This window comes from Cryptomeria japonica, chromosome 3, assembly GCF_030272615.1.
Source record: "Cryptomeria japonica chromosome 3, Sugi_1.0, whole genome shotgun sequence".
Lineage (NCBI taxonomy): Eukaryota > Viridiplantae > Streptophyta > Pinopsida > Cupressales > Cupressaceae > Cryptomeria > Cryptomeria japonica.
Genome location: NC_081407.1, coordinates 129289867 through 129314124, shown reverse-complemented (window position 1 = coordinate 129314124; position 24258 = coordinate 129289867).

Below are 24258 nucleotides of genomic sequence, written 5' to 3'. Positions count from 1 at the left end.
TTGTATTTCAAACCTTCAACCCAATAAACATCATTGCATCTTGCATTGTCAAGGAGTGTTATAGATCCTTTACCTTTCACTGGACATGGTGCATCATTACCAAATCTAACATAGCCTCGATCATAATCTTCTAATATAACAAACTTGTGTTTATCTCCTGTCATATGATGTGAGCATCCACTATCTATGATCCAATAATCATTAGTGTTTATGTGAGATATTAGGGCTTTTTCTTCATAGCTTTCTTCATCTGATCCATCTTTGATAGCCACATAAACTACTTCCTCTGTATCAGTTTCATCTGATTTATCATCATTGGATTCCTCCTCGGCTATTAAGCATGTCTTTCTATCTCTTCTTCTAAAGTCTCAGTGTCCTCTGTAATGATTATCTTTTTGTCTGTCATCTCGGTAATCTCTTTTTTCAGTAGAATCTTTGTCAGGACATTTGGAAGCCATATGTCCTATTTTATCACAATTGAAACATTTCAAAGGTAGTTTTCCTTTGTACTTACCTTTTCCTCTCGGTAACCTTTTGGCTAATAGTGCTTCAAACTCTTCTTGCTTTCTGATTTCCTCATATAGTTTGTGTACTTCTTCCATGTTCTTACGAAATCTTTCACTTGCTCCACTATGATCTCCTTCAGAGTACTTATACTTTCTTTTATTGAAATCATTAGATTCATCAAGATGAAAAGAACTAAATGCAGATTCAACTTTATTTACCGAAGATCCACTGTTATCAAAGTTACTTAACTCAAATGCATGTAGCTTGCCAATAGTAGCAATTAAAGAAACTGGCATATTAGGTACAGACCTCAATTCACTGATTGCAGAGACTTGGATTGCATAAGCCGATAGAAGGGTTCTTAATAACTTACTTGTTATATCCTTTTCTTCAATAGTTCCACCTGCTCCTTTGATTTGTTTGACAATCTCCTTTAGTCTTGTAATATACTAAGTTATGTTCTCACCTTCATTCATCCTCATAGATTCAAGTTGTCCTCTTAGACTATCTACTTTTTCTCTTTGAACATGTTCATCTCCTCCATATACTAATATGAGCTTATCCCACATTGCCTTTGCATCATTGTAGCCTTCTAGATCATTAAACTTTGAATTGGTCAATCCAGATGTTATTTCAATCATTGCTTGGATATGTTCTTGCTTTGCCTTTATCTATTCCATAGTCAATGGATAGGTGCTCGATGTAACAAAATCATTCTCCAGATAGTATATGTGTAGGGGAAAAAGCGAGACTAGGTTAACATGCCCTAATCCTACCTTTTGACACACATTACAGAATACGAAAGAGCCTAGAGGTATCACACAATTGGCTACTTCTTCTTGTGAAAGAGAGAGCCATGGGCTACCTATTAGGATTTCTATTCCTTTGTTGAAATTGGAAGATCAAATGATGCAAGTTCAAACCCTAATCCCAAAATGCAAGTATGAACTAATAACAAGATTGCAGAATTGAGATTAAACAATGAACAGCTGTAAACACAAGGACAAAACAAGAATGCAGATGCGTACCCAGAGTCAAAATCAGATTGAAAATGTTTGGGACGGGGGCCCGGGCACCACTGTCTTCATTCTGTCCCAAAAACTGCACCTGAAACTGCTATTTTGCACTCTGGAAAACTGTCGGAAATGTCGAAAAACACTATCTGTCAGGAGGACCAGGGCGCCCAGCGCCTCTATCCCAGGGACCAGGGCGCCCAGCACCCCTGTCCTGGCAGGACCAGGGCACCTAGCGCTCCTGTCCAGGTCTTTTGCTCTGCAGTTTGATGTGGAGTGTTGTCTCGACCTGCTCTTCCCGGATCTGTCACCTGCGGCGTCGTCCAAGTCCCGAAACTTGCACTTATATCTGAAAATGGTATGGGTGGCTATATAGGGTTTTGCCTTAGTCAAACCCCCACTTCGGTGATTTCCACCTCCACAAATAGCCAAGTTGTTTTGTAAAATGTATTGTGTGTGTAGACCTAGTGTGTGTGCAAGGTCCTAAAATGCAAGAAAGCAAACTAGAGCAACCTAGAAAGTAAACCCTAATTGCTTGTAAATGATAATGTAAATGCTCTAAATCAAGATGCAAAGTGATCTAAAGCATGAATAAAGGATATATTGAAGCTTATGCAAAGACATGAAAACAACATGAAATCATACCCAACCCTCAAGGGAGGAGTACAAGCCAATCTTCAGTCGGTAATCTCCTATTGTTCTTCAATGTCTTCCAAGCCCTAAATGGATGAATGAAATTGATAAATGCTTGATAGAGGGATGTTGAATATTGTTGAAGTCTTCAAAGATCTGCCCTTTCGCTGCATATGAGGTTCCTGAAAACAAAAATCGGATCCCTTCAAATGAAGAAAGAGAGCTCTTATGTAGGAAACCCTAGATCATAATTTCATCTTTTGGCTGACCTAGAGATTGAATTTCCCACCAATTTCTTGGGGTTAGGCTTTATTTTGTGATTGGATTGTGCTCCTAAAATTTCGGGAAAAATGTCCGGGATCATGTGCACTCTGGGTGCCACGGTCCCAACAACTTTTCACCAAATTTTCAGGGCCGTCAGATATGATGATTTTAGAGAGAATCCCAAAGTTACAGGTGATTTCGAGATGTTTTGACCCCCGAAACCAAGCCCCCAAGTTCAAAATAGGACTTAATTAGGGTTTTTGATTGAGTGATGTATTGGAGGAATAAAATGAAAAGGGCACGCCTTAACGAAAGGGCCCAACTTTATGATGTAGAGGATGATGAAATAGGACCTTAGACCTAATTAATTTGATTAATTAAGTGCTAAAGGAGCAATGCAATGCAAAATGTAAAATGCACTAAGGCAGGTGCTAAACTAGGTGTGAAATTGTACCACCCTAGCAAGTGTGTACAATTTACGACGCTACAGTATATAGCATATTCTCCAACTCTTGATAGATGCAGCTTCATCCTTTTTTGCCATGTAGAGAAACTTGACTTGTTCAGCTTCAGTGCATCCCTCTTATACATCTTTGGATCTTTAACTCAACTGCCTTTAAACTTTTCTTCTAGAGTCCAAAGCTCTGATACCAATTGATAGTTCTGATACTAAATGTAAGTACATATCCAATAGCCAACAAGATGAGAGGGGGGGGGGGTGAATCATACAAACTTAATCTTCTATAAAAACATTAGATTCAACCTTGATAACATATACTTCAGTAATATAACCAAAACTGTTAAACATGCAAACTCAAAAGCATATAAACTTCATAAACCTCATAACACCAGATTTAACATGGAAACACAAATAGGGAAAAAACACTGTGGGATTTTGGAACCACTAAGAAATATACTCTTCTAGAGTATGCTCGATTAAAAGCGAATCCTATTAAAGATTACAAACACATTGCTAGATGTGACTCCGTTAAGGGATTTCCCTCAGATTTGTTAGGATCTTCACCTTGTTAGAAGTGACCTTGTTAAAGGATTTCAAACACTCAATTAGAATGTCACCTTGCTAGAGGGTTTTACAAATAAGACTATTAAGTCCACTTGGTTAAGAGATTTTTTGTCACTTTCACAAAATAACAGTAATAAAAATCTATCTGCAACTTCACATCTAAAATGCTAAAGCAGATTCTTATTTGATCAATACAATCTAGACATAGAACTAATCTTGTCCATCTGTTGGGCTTCTATACTCTGTTTTTCAAATAGGTCTTCAAGCTTTTGTGCTCGGTAATCACTATGTAGCATCGCTTTGCATACACTTGCCTGCATTCATTGTTTATCAACAGTTACCTATTTATAAACAATTAGCTAACCGCTTAATCTCCTTGATCACATTTCCCATGATCAATCATAGCCATCAGATCTTCAATCTTGTCCAGGTTCAATGCATCTTTCGATCTGAAAATGTTTTACCCCTCCTAGGAACTTGCATATATTTCTTGGAACTTGTGCTAGGGTATTGCGGTTCAATCTGCACTGTAGATCTTCATGCCAACTTTTCTTTGCCATAGATTCATTAACAAACTTTATTTACAGCATACCAATCATTTAATCAGTTCCAACTCATCAACTTCCTTCATTAAATAACACATGTAACCATTTAATGCATTCTATTATATCTTGGTTACAACTCGGTTACAACTTGGTAAATACTAAAATTCACTTGATAGACACTCCGCCTTCATTAACCGATAGCGATAACCTTAGTGTTTACCAACTAGGTTCTTTGCTTGGTAACATAGTATAGTATTAACCTTACAATTTACAACATATGTATGATGTTAAAACAATCTAAACATCAAGATCTCATCATTGTCTGACTTGGTAATAGTTGTCCATTGAATACCGTATTCATCCTCTTATTCATCATAATCTTTCCTGTGTCTTTTACCAACATCTTTATATTTTTCAAATCATACTTCTCAAGATATGGCAACATCATACTGAATTAGAAAATCAATTTCTTGACATCAATGACAAAATAATAATATCAAGACAATAAACATCCTTAATCAGTTATATCCATAATCATCAACAACCTTCTCAATATCCTTATTGAAATGTCAACAATCCTTCATTGTTTGTTATAATGCTATATTGCCAATAGTATGATGAAATAGAATTGATAGATGAATCCCTATTGTCATATGATAGGATCTAGACTCAAGATTTCTAATTCCTTATATTAAAATAACAAGTTATGATAATTTTATTATAACTATGGTGATGGTAGTTTTGGTAAGCTCAAAAATGATATCTAGATAAGAAATATTAGAGATAAATCAAGATCAAAGTTGGGATGGGAAGTATTAGATAGAATGAAGAATATATGATGGGGGATATGGAGAAGATAATTAAGAAAAAAAATGGAAGGAAAAAATAATTTGAATTAGATGAGGGATATATGATGGAAATGATGACCTAAATAGAGTGTATGAAGATTTTGAATGAGAAAAATTCATTGCCATTCTAGTTTTTGCTTTGAAATGCATTGCTTGGATAGGTATGTTTAGATCTTATGGAGGATTAGGATCTTGAGAGGGATTAAGATGGATGTTCGGATCTTCTAGAGGATTAGGATAATCATAGGGATTAATATGGATGTTAGGATTTTATGATGCAGATGGAGGAATACTTTAAGTTGGAGTAGGAACATGAGGTAGAGTGATGACATCTTCCTTTCATGAGGTAATAGGATCCCTAGATGTCATGAATGGGATATTTTTATTATAGAATGATTATCATTGGATGGATTGGCATCACAAAGCTTTTCTAATTTCTTTTTATCTACTTTGAACTAAAATATATGAGTTGGGGGCCCTTTCCCTACTTACCTTACTAATACTAATGAAAAGGATACAATAAAGAGATTTCAATATGCTTTGAATGAGAATGGAGAATACTATTCTATAGAACCACAATTCAAATTAGTAACCTTAAGAATTATTTTGATATTTCAATTTTGCAAGTCATTTGTGTTGAACAAACAAAAATACTGAGAGGGGGGGTGAATCAGTATTCCCAAAATAAAACACTCTGATATTCATAAACTCAAGTTGATCTTAGATATCCTTAGCATGACTTGAAGTATGCAATATAATTTAAATGCACAACATACACAACCATAAGAGTGACACTTGATTTTTATACGTGGAAAACCCAAATGGGAAAAACCATGGAGAGGGTTGATTCTTAAGATAGTACAAATAGTCATATGGGATTACAAAAGATGTTCACTACCAGAGGGATCACTACCTAAATTACAATGACTCGCTACTAGAAAGGTTCACTATAAGAAAATAATGAAACAAACTGAGAAAATTGCATCTACATATGCATGGGATCAATTTCTATTAAGCTTAGACAACACATCAACTATTTACAGTAGATAAAATTAAGAAACTCTACATTAAATCACTTTACTATTTGCCTAATCCAGAAATATTGTCACACTATATCTATCCTTCTCTTTTACTCATTCAGTATCAACTTCCTCATTTGATCAGTTATCACCCTACTCTTCAGTTCATTGCAATTCATCCCTCATATATCTCATAAATTGAGAATAATGTGAGAATAAGTGTGTGTGTGTGTGTGTGTGTCAATAGGAATATACATCAAGTTGACCTTAATAAAAAATTTCCCAAATGATATTTCAATGGTTAAATCACATGCTACAATCACCAGAGAAAAACTTCATAATATTTCAAGGTCGGCCTCACCCTAAATGAGCATATCCTTAAATTTTGACAATAGCATGCTACCAAAGCACAAATTGTTGACAAGAGACATTGTACCAGTGAAGATTATTGTATGGAGATTTCTTAGAGGTTGTCATTGATGACAACTCAGTCAATAAGCTCTATTTGGTATATGTATATTAGACTTACCAGATGTCTTGAATTGTTTATTAGGCATAAGTCTGGAAGGTGGAACATAGTAACCAGTAAAGCATGAGATCATGGTGCATATTATTTTATTGGTGATGTAATTTTTGTTGTGGTGATTAAGGAAATTGATTCATGATTTGAGGCATCTTACTTTGCAATTCTAGCCTTCGGTGTCGATTCTAGTGCAAGATTCATGGTTTAGTATCCGGTGATTCCGGAAGAACAAAGCTAATGTATTGAACAATTGGATATTGTGTGATCCAGAATGCTTGAGTTGTTTTCAGTGATTGGTTTTATGTTTGAAGTAATTTTTCTATTGCATATGAAGCTTGTCATCATCTATTTTGGGTTGCATATATATTTGTTAATGGGTTGAGTCGACATGTTACTACACAAATATTGTGCAGTTTTATGAAGACGACTTGGTTAATGATTCTTTTTGTTGGTGCAGATATATAAGATCGACTTGGTTGATCATTTTGATGTGTGAGATGAGTGAAGAGAGTCTGTATGAGTGAATTTACAAGTTTTGTGAATGTTATTGAAGTTTTTGGTACTCTGGTATTTGAAAGAGAAAAAAATAGAGCAAAGAGACAAAATAGTTGCAAAACGTGAATTGAGCCTAACCGGAACTGCATTTTGGAATAGTTGGATTTTATACTTCAGTTCATTTTGTTAGTAGCAATCAAGAAGGAAGAATGAGAGGGGGGTGAATTAGTCTTCACCAGAATAAAAAAGTTAATTACAAAACACAGATCTGATAAATTGCAGTAATAAGACAAATAAACAAATTAACAGCACAACACATAACATCAAGATTTTCACATGGAAAATCCAATTAAGGGAAAAGCTACAGTGGGAAACTACCCAAAATAAGATGATACTCTACAGTAGTATGTGTAAATATTAAAATGTGGAATGCACATGCATTTAGGCACACTACCTAGAGCTCACTGCTCAAATATAATGGCCCAAAAGACTACAACCCTCAGAGAAACTCACTGAATTACAATAAGATTTAGACTACAATGTGGAAGAAGTGAATTGAAATAATAGCATCTCCAAATGCCTGATTACAGTTCCGGTTAAGCAAAGATGTCTACCCTGCAACACCATTCTCACCTCAAACTCAACACTGAAAGATGAATCACTTGTTTGCACATAAACATCTCTCTGATAATGCAGACACAACATCAATACCCAAATTACATGTCTATATCACCTATATATACAAGTCAACCTTGATAACAAGGTCGGATAAACCCTCAACCCTTAATTAAAAAGTTACATCACTCGATACAAGGATCAACCACTAGACCAATATAATGATTTACATAGCCTAACATGGACCAAAATCAAATTATAAAATGCACAACTCCACCAGAAATCATGCCAAGATCAACTGCAACATGCTGCACCACCAAGAATACTGCATAATACGAAGAACATCACTGGTTGATAGAAACCACCAAAAAATAGCACAATGATAAATGTGGATCACCAAAAAAAATAGGACATGAATAGGAAAAACCAACAAGAATGTTAGAATCATCAAGAATAGTTTCACCAACACCACTTATCAAATCTTCATCGTTCAATATCTGAAAGATCAAGAACGTAACCAATCAGAAACTTTCACAAAAAATATAACTTGCGAAGCACCAAATCATGATCCATCTGAAATGAAGATACACAAGATCATCCAAAAAAATATCCCAAAGTCTTAGCACAAGATCTGATCACACTGGAATATACCGGAGGATATACTGAACTTTGCAAAACATTGATCAATAAAACCACACTACAAAAACTAGATCATAAGATCTTCCCAATCACACCAGAATAAATCACAAGAAAATATTGACATCAATGACAACAACATATCCTAGCAGAAAAAATGACCAACCATATCCAACATATTCATCATTGTAATCATTTTGTAATAGCCTATAAGGTAGTGAGCCTAAATGCAAGTGCATTCCCCTTATCTAATATTATCATAAATTTCACCATAGTATAATAATATTGTGGTTTCAAAAGCCACTGTGGTTTTTTCCTTTCTGGGTTTCCATGTTAGAATTCTGGTGTTATGGTTGTTTGGTTGTTTGATTTGAGTTTCTACATATTACTTTCTTTCTTGTGCATGTGGTGGATTAAGAATCAAATTAATAAGTTTGCAAATTCTAAAACACTGATTTACCCCTCTTCTTAGTGTTCATTGAGTCCAATAATTGGTATCAAATCCTATTTCCTTGGAAGAATCCTAACAACTTGAGAAAGATCTAAAATATTTAATCAATGGAATCCGGTTCACAGAGACATCTTAGTGCAACACTTGAAGATGTTTATGTTTTATAGACTTCATTGAAACCCTGAAAGATCAAGTGAGCATTGAATGCATGCAAATGTAACAAGTGGAATATACATATAACTTAGACTATTCAAACAAATACATGCAAACCTCAAAATGATAAATAGCTTGATATGATGATTGGTTGGATGTGGTTGCTCATTGATCTGACAACATGACAACATGATAAGGATGATCAAGTGATAAAATGGAGATTATAAGGATAGCATATGAAGAGATTATTGAAATGAGAGAATAGGCCTCAATTTATAAATTTTTCATGAGGAAAATCAAGGGCTAAGATTTAAAGATAAATAGATGAGTGGGATTGAGAGGAGTGTGGTCCCAAATTTGGAGACTTAACCTTATGACAAGTGTCACAAGGAGAAGTTAGATGCAAGGGTAAGTGTGCTCAAACATGTGTGAGCACACATTAGGAAGAACATGAAAGGGACATGTCTATGACATGTGTAAAAGGTAAGTTGACTTGTGAATCATATGTCTAAAAAATAGAGCCTTGTGAAAGTGACATGTCTATGACATGCATAAGAGGAAGGGTGGCTATGATGTGACCATTCATGCTCACACATGTGTGAGAAAGAGGGGGGTAGGGACACTTGTCACATTATGACAAGTTTAGATCTTGATCCATGTAGATGGATTCAAGGGATAGGATTTAATGGACAAGGATTGAGGATGAGGTGGTATTAAATAATAGGAAAAATGGTAATGAGGTTTAATTAGCTTAAATCAATTAATTAAGTAGGTATTAATCAATTGATTTAGTAGAAGGATTTGTAGGACAAGGTTAGACATAATTAAAATTAATGTAAATTTATTTAATTAGGGGTAAAGGATAAACTTAATTAAATAAATGCAAATTTATTTAATTAAGGGAGAAGAATAAATTTCATTAAATAAATATAAATTTATTTAATTAAAGGTGTTGGGTTAAGATCATGGATTAATAAATAAATAATAAATATTTATTTAACTGGCTAGAATGGGATAAGGTCAAGTGTAGTTGAATATGGATAAATTTAGATGTCTACATTTTGCCCCTCTTTGATATAGCATCGTGAAATGATGTTATATAAAATAAGAGTAAAATATTGTGGATTGTAAAGGATAAGGACTAGTAGCATGATGCCCCAGTCATAGGTGGGTTAGGAAGGATGATGAGGAGGTAGTGGTATGCTCCCTTGAGAGAATATGCAAGTTCCAAGAACATGGTTGTCCTCTAGAAATGGATAGGACTATAGGATGAAAGGTGAAAGGGAATATGATAAGGATGATGAAGGGAAGGATACGAAGAAAAATGGAGGAGAATCATGTTGCAATGGTATGTGAAACCTAGATTTGATATTGTACTTGACATTATGCACCAAGGTATGAGGAATCTAGATGACAATGTGCCAAGTACGTGATAAAATAGGTCAAGTAAAAATATATGCTTTATGACACCATGATATGAAAGATCATGGTTCCTTTATGGCAATAGGATGAAAATACCACTGTAAATGAAAACAATGATAACACACACAAGCAACAAGCAAGCATGAATAAAAAACCAAAATAAAATTAAAATTTTGCCCCTAGTCAAGATGAAAACCAATTGATTGATTGATGATTGATAAAGAGGATAGAAAAGTTAATGATAAGAGCAATGCATACCCCAAGGATTGGGAAGGATTCATCCCATGATGATGATTGGATTAAAGATAGATTATCAACTGATTTGGATCAAGATGATGGATTGATTAAGGATGATGGGCTAGATTCCAATATTGGATTGCATTGATTAGGATTGATTGCACTTGATTGGACTAATTTGGGATTTTTGGATTATAGGGATAAATGAATTGGATTGGAAGAGGATAAATGGATTTGTAGGATGGGAAGAGGATAAATGAATTGGATATGATGGGGTTGAATGGTGGATAAAGGATAAATGTATTGGGAGCAATGGCAAGGGAGAACATAGGTTTGGTAAAAGGATGGATGAATGGAGGGAGATATTGTTTGGATGGGAGATGGGGGGATTAAGTGGATTGATAGTGATAGGAGATGGAAGACTAAAGGAGGAAGGATAGGAAGATGAGGCTCCAAGGACTATATTGCAAAGGAGTGAAATGCCCCACACTAGAGGTAGTGGAATTAGGGATGAAAGGATGATGGATAAAGATGTATGAGGTGGAAGGATAAGGTATAAGGGATATGGATGGTGGAGGAATTAAGACTTGTATTTTCCAAAGCATGCATGGGCGTTATTTTTTCTTCTAGATTGAACAAGATCAAAGGTAGGAATGGAGGTTGAATTTGGATAGGATGATGAATATGAGATGGAGGATGTGGATAGGATAGTCAAGACCAAAGATAGGAAACGAGGATGGACATAGATAGAATGTGAATAGAGGAGAAGGCATATGAAAGATGTGGATGATAGGATGGCCTTGATGAAGCTTTCCAAAAAGTGTAGAGTGAAAGAGAATGATGGGATTACACATGATGCTTGTTTACCAAGTTTTCATCATGGTACTTACCCAAGGAACCATAAGAAGTGGTTTTCACCATTGGATGGATTTTTTTTCTTTACTTTTTTTTTCTTTTTTCTTTTTTTTTTTATTGTTGAATTTTTTGGCAATAGTTTGGATGGATAAGCATGAGGATAATTGGATGGGGAAGATAGTGGAAGCGTGAAAGGGAGATGGAGGAAGAACTCAAGCATCTAGTTCCATGGATAGTATCCCTAAAATATGTGCTATATTAAACCAAGATAACTAGAGGCATGCTCATAGATGTTGGTAGAAATAGATGGGGAGATGGAATGGATGGAAGATAGAGGGGGAGAAGGATTTAAACAAAAGATTGAACTATAGGAATGGGATTATGGAAAATGGATGTTGGATAATGGATGGGGTTTTAAAAGACTTGTGGATAAATGGGTGGGGATGTTGGGAAGATCAACATTGACAAACACCTTGAAGGGTGGTGAAGTTGGAGAGGAAGGGGTTTTGAATTAGATTGAGGATAAAATGTCGATTTTGGGACATGAGGACCCAAAATAGATGAAGGGGATGATGAAAGTGAGATATTGGATTATAGGGCATAAGTACCTAAAATGGATTTTGAAGATGAGGGACTTTTAGATGGAGGATTGGAGGACTTATAAGTGGAGGAAGTTGTTGGATTAGCAATTTTGGATGCCAATTCAGATTTCTCTTTGAGATCCATTTCATCTATGAGCGTCTTCAGAATCCACATAGTTTTTGATATTTTCTTTGTGGGCCTTTGCGACCTTTTTGATTTTTTTCTTCTTCTTTTGGATCATATTTTTCTTTTCTTGAGCATGTCTTTTTGATGGGACATGTTGATCCTTGGATTTTTGTGGATTTATAGCCTTAAGAATTTTAGATTTGGCATCCAAATTTCTTCCACTAGAAATGGTATGGGTGCATGAGGATGGATGACTTGGAGGTTTTATGGATGGGATTATGGAGGGAGAATGTAGGAAGGAATTAAAGGATGTGTGCCTTTGTTGATCATGCTTAGGGATCATTTGAGGTGATAGAGTGGTGGATGGAGGGAGGTAAGGACCCAAGATGGATGGAAGAGGTGAAGGGTTTAGCTTTGGAACATAAGGACCCAAAATGGATTCAGATAAGGAAGGAATGAACTTTTGGATGCAAGGGCCATAAATGGATATGGAAGATGAGGGATGGTGTGATTTTGATTTATATGAAGGGATTATGGATTTAGGAGGGATGAAATATATACCAACATCTTGAGCATGAGATTTGTAGCCGAGGGCATATGATCTTTCATTTTCTTTGACTTGAAGGGGTTCCAATATACCTTATTCATGGAGGCCTAACCCTTTGCCTTGCATTTTTTCACAAATTATTTTTCCAATAGGATACTTATTATTTTGAAACAAGATGTGAGGCCATTTTGATGAGGATACGAGGTGGAAAGAGTTGTAAGATCTTGAAGGAAACCATAGTGGATAAAGGTGGAAGAACCAAGTTGATAGGCATGGGATTCATGGATAGCTTGGATAGTGATGATGGGATATTGTGGAGGAATAGGATCATGTAGAGGATTGAGAGGAATATTAGGATTGTGAGAGGGATTGGGATCATGGCATGGAGATAGAGGAATACTTTGATCTTGACTTGGGATAAGATCAAGTGGTGGAGTAGGAGGGATTATTGGATCTTGAGATGGAAGAGGATCATGCAATGGGGTGCAGTGGATATTTTCTTCTTGAAATGTAATGGGATTATGAGATGGAGTGACTTGATCTTGACATGGAGGGGAATCATTGCTTTGGATAAAAGGGATGTCTTGATCTCGAATAGGAATGAGATCGTGAGGGGGATTACAAGATATAATTGGATCTTAGGATGGAGTGGAGGGTAGACTTGGATTTTGAGATAGAGAGGTATCTTGAGATGGAGGGATTCTTTGATCTTGATGTTGAGAGGAATCTATGTGAGCATGATTTGGAACAAGGTTTTGACATGTTTGGGGTTGTGGGGATGGTGCGACAAAGGAAGATATGGATTCTTCAACTTGACTAGGTGAAGGGAGATAAGTATCATGACACTTAGGGGATTTGGTTTCTTCTTGGTTTGGAGGGGATGGAGGTGGATGTATGACTTGGGAAGATTGCACAACTTTTCTTTTAGGTAGGGATTTTCACTCTTTTGATCTTAATTCTTAAACCATTTTTTTAAACATGGTCTTGAAGGATGGGGATAGTGTGGATTTTGATGGAGTGATTTGGGATTTATGGGTAGTAGGACTATATGGAGGGTTAGGATTATGAGGGAGATTTGGATTAGGTGGAGGATTAGGATTAGATGGAAGATTAAGCTTATGTAGTGGGGGGGTTAGGATTATGGGTAGGTGTAGATTTAAATGGAAGATTAGGATTATGGTTTAGGGGATTTTAGTGTAAGGGAATTGGATGGTGAGTGGAGGCATAAAAAGATGGGTCTAGGGTTGTGTAAGTCTTCTTGCGAGTCCCTTCTGTTAGGTCATTGATCATGTGTCTCAGGTCTTTGATCTCCTTGCCTAGGTTGAGCACTTGGGTTGTGGATGCAAGAGAAGATGGAGGTATATATACTAGATGGGAGGGGTATGTTTGTGAGGGATAAGATGGATTTACCATGTCAAAGGTATAGGAAGGATAAGGTATGTGAGATGGATTGGTATTGGATATAATTGGTTGGGGTGGATTTGGATAACTTTGAGGCATGTATGTGTTGGATGGGTGTGATTGATAGGGTGATCCTTGAACTTCCATAAGAATTTTCTCATACCAAGCTTTGATTTTTGGATTTTGGATTTGGTTTGGAGGTCTTTGATGAGGATTGAGATTGAGAAGTTCAACTCTTGGGGTAGCCATCTTTTTTTGAGGGGCTTGTATCAAGACTATACAAGGGTGGCTTCAAAATAGAAAGAGAAGAAATATGGCTGGAGGTGGAAATGCTAGATAATGGATATGGGACATGGAACTTTAGGACTTAGTTCTTTGACTTGAAAAGATCTAACCTTAGGGTAGGATTTGATGGTTGGATTTGGATTGAACCTTGATCCTTCAATTAGGATTATGTTGGATTGGATTGGATGACACCTTTTTCTCACTTGGGATAGACAAAGTTTATAAGAAAGATAAGATAGGATGTAGGGATCAATGATTTATCTATAAAGAAAGGTAAAAACCTAGCTAGGTTGAATCTATATCCTTTGATTAAGATTGGATTTTATTGGGTCTTTGCTAACTTAGGACAGACTTATGTGTTGGCATTTAAACGAAGATTGCATTAATGATATGTTATGTTTTCAATGATATCAATTAACCCGTAATGATATTGTTGATATTATTGTAATGATGTTGTGTAACCGGTAAGAAGATCTAGTGAAGGAAACTATAACCGGTAGGAAGAGCTAGTGAAGGAAACTATAACCGGAGGAAGAATTTGTGGAGTGACGTGATATTGTTATGTATTGGAGAGTTGAACTGGTAAACCCTACCTATTGATTTGATAAACCTTAACTAATTCAGTTTGGTGAATTGGTTATTTTGGTTTATGATTAGATGATGAGCGGTAATGATTATGGCATGTATGATTATTGTATGAAGAGAGTTTCAAAGTGATTTTGGCACATTGATGAAATAGTTTTTGTCTAGGGAATGAACAAGTAAATTGCATGTAATACAAAGCACATGATGATTTACTGAGTTTGATGAACCGGTGATCAAGGAGCGATCAAGGTTTTCTTGATTGATGTGCAAAGATTGTTATGTAATCCAATGGTCATACTTGAACTGACTTGTTTGCAATCTCTATGAGAGAATTAGGTTTTTGTTGTGTTATGGACCTAATTGATTTGTTTTTAAGGTCAATGAGTTGTTTAGTTTCAAAGTTGGCAAAGTTTTAGTTGAGTCTGTGGTTGCCAAACCAGATGATGTATCTATAGTTGAGAAAAGGCAGATAGGAGCATGAAAAGGATCTGAACAAGCAAGTGTAGTGCTATTGAAACACATCAGAAAACTCCTATTGTTTTCTAAAAATTACAACAAAATTGAAATCCCCTAACCGAGTAAGCTCTAACAAGCTTGGTACTATTCACATCCTCTAATAAGGTGATCCATTAGCTTGGATTTCAAATCCTCTACCGAGGTTACTCCTTCCAGGGTACTACTTCTAACAAGGCGTTATATTCAATCCCTTAATTGGGTGGTCCTTAACAGGATATGTTCTTAACAGGACTTTTGTAAAGCTTTAACGAACTAGGCTCCTAACAGGGTGAACTTTAGAAGAGTTCAGATAGTTATCTTGTGAGTCTCATCTCATCATGGTTTTCCCATTTGGGTATCCACATCAAAAATATTGCATCAAGTGATGAATGTTTTTGTGGTTATGATATTATGGTTGATTTGCTTAACTACTTAATCCACTTTGATAAGTCATGATAACCAGAAGCATTGTGAAATGAAGTTTTACTTATGTCAGTAAAAGCATTTGGATGTTTATGAGTTTCAAGTTGTTTACTGGTAATTTTTTGTAACAGTCAACCGATTTATCTTGAGGGTTTTTATCTTGATAGTGATATTGCATTGATAGTTCTAAGTTTACTTTGAGAGATTGATTTTGAGATTGGTGAAGTTAGTATCAATTTTTCTATCTACTGATTCACCCCCCCTCTCAATAGTCAACCAGATTCTTATTCTTTCATTGTACCATCATTATGTTCCTAAGTAAGGTTGGACGTGGATAAAGGTTTTGATCAACCCCAAGGATTAAAGGTAATTAGGAACAATACTTCACATAGATATTGTCTCCACCACTATGCTAATTAAGGATTTTAAAAGAATGAAAAGATCTAGATTAACTTTTACAAAGTTTCAATCTTGGTTTAGGGATGATGATGATGGGATTTGATTTGATAAATTTGGATTATAAGGTTAATTTTGGTTGAGTGAGTCCACATAAAGCATGGAAGGTTGGATTGGAAGATGATGGTTGGAAAATGAGCATTCAAACCTAGATTGGACGAAGAAAATTTATAATGATTAAGTTCCTAAATGAAATATTATGGATGAATTATGGATGGAGTAGGAATGATTATGATTGGAACAATGATTAGGATTGATTAGGAGATGATAGTTGTGATAATCAAGAATGAAGTGATTAAGATGGAGAAGAATGATTAGGAGGGTTGATAGATGGAAGATTTGACTTGGAGATGATGTGCAAAGCTTGACTTGGAGGACACCTAGACAAAAACAAAGAACTTTTTTTTTTGAAATGTTTTGATTTTTATGAGTTTTTTATTTTTTGATTGTTCTTGGACTTTTTGAGTTTTATGATTTTTTTTTTTAATTTTTGAGTTTTTATGATTTTTTGGGATTTTTTTTGACTTAATATGTGTGTGGGGGAAAAAGCGAGACTAGGCAAACATGCCCTAATCTCACTTTCAATCACACACTTGTGGAATACGAAAGAGCCTAGAGGTATCACACAATTGGCTACTTCTTTTTGTGGAAGAGAGAGCCACGGGCTACATATTAGGATTTCTATTCCTTTGTTGCAAATGCTAGATAGAATGATGCAAGTTCAACTATTAACCCTAAAGTGCAAGTATGAACTAATAACAAGATTGCAGAATTGAGATTAAACAATGGAAAGCTGTAAACACAAGGACAAGACAAGAATGAAAATGCGTACCCAGTGTTAAAATGTAAGTGAAAATGTTCAGGATGGGGGCGTGGGCACCACTGTCCTGATTCTGCTCCAGAAACTGCTCCAGAAACTGCTATTTTGCAACCTGAAAAGCTATCAGAAATGCTGAAACCGTTGTCTGACAGAAGGACCAGGGCACCCAGCGCCCCTGTCCCAGGGACCAGGGCACCCAGCACCCCTGTCCTGGCAGGACCAGGTCGCCCCATGCCCCTGTTTTGGTCTTCTGCTCTGAAACTTGGTGTGAAGTTCAGTCTCCGTCTGCTTCTTTCAGATCTGCAACTTGCGGCGTCATCCGAATCCCAAAATCTGCACTTATATCTGAAAAGGTGTGTAGGGTGGCTATATAGGGTTTTGCCTTAGTCAAACCCCCGCTTTGGTGATTTCCACCTCCACGAATAGCCAATTTGTATTGTAAAAGTAATGTGTGTGCAGACCTTATGTGTGTGCAAGATCCTAACATGCAAGTAAGCAAACTAGAGCAACCTAGAAAGTAATCCCTAATTGCTTGTAAATGATAATATAAATGCTCCAAATCAAGATGCAAAATGATCTAAAGCATGAATACAAATGATATAATGAGGCTTATGCAAAGACATGAAAACAACATGAAATCATACCCAACCCCAAGGGAGGGGTACAAGCCAATCCTCAGTCGGTAATCCCCTATTGCTCTTCAATGTCTTCAAAGCCCTAAATGAATGAATGAAATTGATGGATGCTTGATGGATGGATGTTGAATGTTGTTGAAGTCTTCAAAGATCTGCTCTTTCGTTGCATAGAAGGTCCTTGAAAACAAAATTCTGGATCCTTTCAAATGAAGAAAGAGAGCTCTTATATATGAAACCCTAGGTCTTAATTTCAACTTTTGGCCAACCTAGAGATTGAATCTCCTGCCAATTTCTTGGGGTTAAGCTTTATTTTATGATTGGATCGCGCTCCTAAAATTTCGGGAAAAATGTCCGGGACCATGTGCACTCTGGGCGCCATGGTCTCGACAACTTTTCACCAAATTTTCAGGGCCGTCAGATATGATGATTTTAGAGAGAATCCCAAAGTTACAAGTGATTTTGAGATGTTTTGACCCCCGAAATCAAGCCCCCAAGTTCAAAATAGGACCTAATTAGGGTTTTTGATTAAATGATGTATTGGAGGAATAAAATGAAAGGGGAACACTTTAATGAAAGGGCCCAACTTTATGATATAGGAGATGATAAAATAGAACCTTAGACATAATTAATTTAATTAATTAAGTGCTAAAGGGGAAATGCAATGCAAAATGCAAAATGCGCCAAGGCGGGTGCTAAACTAGGTGTGAAATTGTACCACCCTAGCAAGTGCATACAATTTACGATGCTACATTTAGCCCCCACTTTAGCGGTCATATGAACACTATGTGCATATGCAAGCTAAAGTACAGAAAAGTAAACATTATTTGAAAAAGGATATATCCACAAGTCTGTCGAATGAAGCCCCCAGCGGTATCTGCAGTACTCAATTAGGAACCACAACCTACAAAACCACATGTTAGATCACAAAATCACCTAATGCTTACTAAGGAAGGTGATGAAAATTAGAGGGTAGCTATATGCCCCCCCTATTTCAGCTTGCTAATTTTAGTGAGTTGAAATAGGGTATCATGTTTACCACTTCGAATTGTTAAAGAATATTGATGACAAATGCTCACAAGAAGATTTGATATGAGATCAAAAACTAATGGAGAATCATTTGGTAAGAAAGAGGACTAAATCTCAATTCCAACACAACAAAGAGTGTGAGGATTTGAGAGTTCTGTAACAAGATGAAGGATGTAAATGGAAACAAAATGCAAAGAGAAGAAAAGAAAGGAAAAAAGCATGAATACACACATTGGTGATCCATGAGAAGAATAGTGAGAGAGAAAACATGGACTTCTCACCCCTAGATCTTGTCTAGGTGATCCATGGGAAAAAGGACATGGAAAACTAGCCCCTAGAGTCTGTCTAGGTGATCCATGTAAGGGAGGAGAGTGAGAAAGTCTAGCCTTATGCCGCTAGTTTCACTCAACCTCATACATGTGTGTGTAAGGGAGGTTAGAAGCACCTCATAGGAGTCTATGCCCGAGTATGCTACAACCTATATATGTATAGTACAAAAGCGTGACATCTCGCTCTAAGAGTCTGTGCTCTGGTTCTGAGAATAATCACCTTGCATAAAAGAAAAATGGAGACATGTCGCTCTAAGAGTCAGTGCCCTAGTTCCAAGAATGACCCATTGCTCAAAAAGTGTAATGTTTATGTCATAAGAAAAGTAGAACAAGGATACCTACCTTCATCACAAAAGAAGATACCCCAAAAATGCAACAATGTCATAGATCCAAGCAAGAGAGTCTTGCACTCTTTAAGCATGGATAAGATAGTTGAAAAAGGGATATCTTGTAGTATGTGTGAAGGAGATCCTTAGAGGAGAAGAGATCTTTGTACAAAAGACACCTATGAATTGTCTTAGACAAATATAACATCTTCTAGAATAAGACAAAGAAGAGAATAAAAATGCAATACTTCCTTCTTTTGCGAGGTGAAAGTGATTCTTAATGAAGGATGATGCTCTTTTTAACCCAATTGGGAGAGTGAATTCATTATGGATGTATTTTACCAAGTGCAAAAGAGGTTGTAGTCAAGGACTTACACCTCTTGTAAGAGAGAATCCTTGAACAAACAACAACAAATGCATACAAGGAATAACATCAAGTAATAAAGTTCAAACCATCCACGAAATAGGAAAAAAGTGGATCCTTAGATAAAAACAAGGAAAGATCATTGCCTCCCAAGGATAAGGACAATGAGAAGGGCTTACACAATCTTCTAGGGAGAGATGCAAGCAAGACATTAGTGTATGTAAAATGCTCCTCACGAGAAGTGGGTAGGATAAGAAAGAGAATACACATCTTCTCCCATATCTAGGAAAAGAGGATTGTAAAGAAAAGATCATCAATATTTCCACACTATTACCCCAAAGGGAAATTTTGACCATAAAAAGAAGAGATGTATGAAATCACTCTTGTCCCCATAGGAACAAGAGATAACATAGAAAATTAGGCTATTATGTTGCTTCAAAAATATGATTGCACTTGAAATTGTACCATCATGAATGACAATGAGCCCCCAGTAAATGAGCTACCAATGTCACATAATGATGAGCAACATAATAGCCATTAATATTATTTAAAGACATGATAGACTGAATGAGGTATTTGAATATGACATGCTAAATGCTCAACTATAAGTGAGATCAAAAACATGTATAAAATGATAAAAATTGAAGAAGAAAAGTCACAAGAAATCTTAGAAGAGGGATGAGTATAATTTATTAGAGCCTTATCCCTGGGGGAAAGGACTTTATGATGAATAGGAGATAAAGATTCATAAGTGGAGTTAGAAATTTGAGGGGATTCATAAAGATATTTGTTCATCGCCAAGATTTCCTTATGAGGGGAATGAGAGTTGATAGAAGTAGAAAATGATTTAGTTGAAGTGAGATCATCATCACTATTAAATATAGCATTCACATTGAGAGGTGGTCTTTTAGATGCTATGGTGGGCTTAGAAATATTATATCCAAGTCCAAATGAATATTAATGCATGTTATGTTCTAAAGGAACTTTAATTCCTTGTTCATTTGTGCCACAACCATTTCCACTATAGCCACTCTTAGCCAAAATGTGAAAACCACGACCATAAAGGGATGCTAAATCAGAGAGAGATGGTGATGCCCCATAGGTCTCAGTGCTATTTGTATTAGAGGAAGATGTTAAAGAGTTATTTGAATCGGAGGTAGCCACAAAGTTGTTACTGAATTGCTTAGACAAAGTGGGCTTTTCCTTAGTTTCTTCCTTAGATTTTCCCTTCTCAATCTTAGGCACTCTATATTCTCCTACGAAAGTAGGGTTAAAGTCTAAAGATCCCCAATCATCATCTAAGAGAGCCTTCTCAGGATCAAAAGCCTTTTCATGTGTAGATTCAAGTTGAGAAGAATCTTCTTCAAGAACTTCAGACTCATCCAAAGAATTTTGATTATCAAAGGGTGATGATTCATCCATAGGTATCTTGTTTAAAGAGTCATCACTAGAAGAGGAAGGTTTAGAAGAACTCCCTTTGGAAGTAGATGTTTGCAAACAAGATTGAAAATTAGTATCACCTATCAAGGTATATGTCTTATTGTTTTAAATAAATTTAACTTGTGTATGCAATGTAGAGGGGACAACTTGCATACTGTGAATCCAAGGTCTCCCTAATAACAAGTTGTATGTTAGATTTCCCGACATAACATGGATAGGAGTAGGCAAAGTAACAGGTCCCACTGTGATGGGTAAGGTGATAATACCTAATGAAGACTTAGCCACATTATCAAAGCCTCGAATGGGATGAGAGTCAAGCTCAATAAGGGATGTATCCACATTCATCTTATGCAATAGATTAATGCTACACACATTAAGGCCAGAGCCATTATCTACCAATGTTCGTCTTATAGCAGTGTCATTTATGATAACCACAATCATCAAGGGATCATATTGATGTTGAATTTCACTAGTAGGCAATTCATCTTGAGTAAACACAATTTGAGCTTTAGGATTCATCATAGAGTTAACCAAAGACACTATATTACTAGATGTATTAGGTGGAGGAACATTCAAATCTTTCAAGGCATCTTGTAACATTCCATGATGAGTGGAAGAAGTTTGGATCAAATCCCAAAGGGATATCTTTGCCGGAGTAGTTTTAAGTTGTTCTATGAGATCATATTCCTTACCAAGAACTTGTGAAATACGTGGAGCTTGAGGAAGAATAGGCTGAGGATTAGGAAGAGAAACTGGAGTAACAGGAGGAGGAATAGGTTGCCTATTGTTTCTTGTGTTATAGGTATGAGCAACCGCATTATAACTCTCTCTAGTCAGTTGCTTAGCATACTCATAAGGGCTCTTAGAAGAATAACCTCCTTGCACAGTAATAATAGGTTTCTTAGGAGTGCAAAAAGAATCATTAGCATAACCACCTTGAACCACTAAGATAGGCTTATTTAAAGGTTGAGAATTTTGAGAAGGACAAGCACCTTGGACAGTGAAGAGAGGTTTGTTAGGTGTTTCATTCACATGTATCAAATTGATTGAGGATGGTTTAGAGGAATGAACAAAAGTGTTGGAAGACTATTGATAATCTTCTCTTGCACTAAAATCTTATCACAGATTAATTCAATTTTAGGAGAGAGACAAGGGGTAGGTATTGATGTTCTAGTAGGAAAGGTCATATCATCCTCTATCATCAAAGGATCTACATGGGGAATAAACTATCTAGGAGAAGGATCAACATTATTCTCTGAAGTCTCACTTTTGAGAGGGAGATCTTTGAAAGAGATGTTAACCATCTTGCTTTGAACTAGGGTATCCTTATGAGTAGAACCGAGTTGAGGAGAGGGAGATGCTTTATTTTTAGAGGGAGAATAATTGAGATCCAAGGAAGGTGAGAAACTATCAAGGGAGTTTTCAATCTTGATTTCATCCCCTTTGGCTAGGGTTCTCTCATGGGATAGAGAATAATCTACACCTTCTTCTAATGGTTCATCCCAAATAGTGAAGTTGTTGAAAGGAATGTTTGAAGTATTGTTAATTTCGAGAGAGGAGATAACATTGTATATTAATTCCTCATCCTTAGGAGCGAAAGCATCAATAGATGTGTTAAACTCATCCTCTTTCCTCAAAATATGTTCAATATGATCTTTGCGGGAGAGAGAATTAAGGAAATTGCTTATTATTTCATCTTCTTTCTCTAAGGGATGCTTATGAAGGGAGTGTTTTTTAGGAGACACAAAGTCATCAAGGGCATCATCCAACAAAGCATGATCATATCTATTAAAAGGTTTATCTTTTTATTCAAAAGGAGACAACTCTTCATAGAGGGGATCCTTGAAAACAACCATGTTACTAGATTTAGTGGAAGAGCCGATAGGAATGTACCCTTGAGAGGAACCATTCGACTTATCTTTCTCATCACAACGAAATGGCATAGTAACAATGTTTATGAGTTTTTGGTAAAATGAGGGTTTGGCATCTTTAGGGTTCAAAAACTCATCTAAAGCTTCATCTAATTCATCTTGGCTATGCAAATAAAAATCTGACATTTTGAAATAAAAGTTGCATAAAACTTAGACACACAATGCAAAGAAACAAAGAAACACACTCTTTCTTTTCCCCCTTTTTTTTCTCTTTTTTTTTTTAATGAAAAAAAATGAAACTTAAATGAAGTACACTAAATCTAGATCTAGATCTAACAAATATAATGCAAGAGAAAGCAATAATAAGATTCACATCGGGTTCACCAAAATGTGTGGGGGAAAAAGCGAGACTAGGCAAACATGCCCTAATCTCACTTTCAATCACACACTTGTGGAATACGAAAGAGCCTAGAGGTATCACACAATTGGCTACTTCTTTTTGTGGAAGAGAGAGCCATGGGCTACCTATTAGGATTTCTATTCCTTTGTTGCAAATGATAGATAGAATGATGCAAGTTCAACTATTAACCCTAAAGTGCAAGTATGAACTAATAACAAGATTGCAGAATTGAGATTAAACAATGGAAAGCTATAAACACAAGGAGAAGACAAGAATGCAAATGTATACCCGGTGTTAAAATCTAAGTGAAAATGTTCGGGATGGGGGCACGGGTGCCACTGTCCTGATTTTGCTCCTGAAACTGCTCCGGAAACTGTTGTTTTGCAACCTGAAAAGCTGTCAGAAATGCTGAAACTGCTATCTGATAGAAGGACCAGGACGCCCAGCGCCCCTGTCCTAGGGACCAGGGTGCCCAGCGCCCCTGTCCTGGCAGGACCAGGGCACCCCACGCCCCTGTCCTAGTCTTCTGCTCTGAAACTTGGTGTGAAGTTCGGTCTCCGTCTGCTTCTTCTGGATCTGCAACTTGCAGCGTCGTCCAAATCCTGAAATCTGCACTTATATCTGAAAAGGTGTGTAGGGCGGCTATATAGGGTTTTGCCTTAGTCAAACCCCCGCTTTGGTGATTTCCACCTCCACAAATAGCCAAGTTGTATTGTAAAAGTAATGTGTGTGCAGACCTTATGTGTGTGCAAGATCCTAACATGCAAGTAAGCAAACTAGAGCAACCTAGAAAGTAAACCCTAATTACTTGTAAATGATAATATAAATGCTCCAAATCAAGATGCAAAATGATCTAAAGCATGAATACAAATGATATAATGAGGCTTATGCAAAGACATGAAAACAA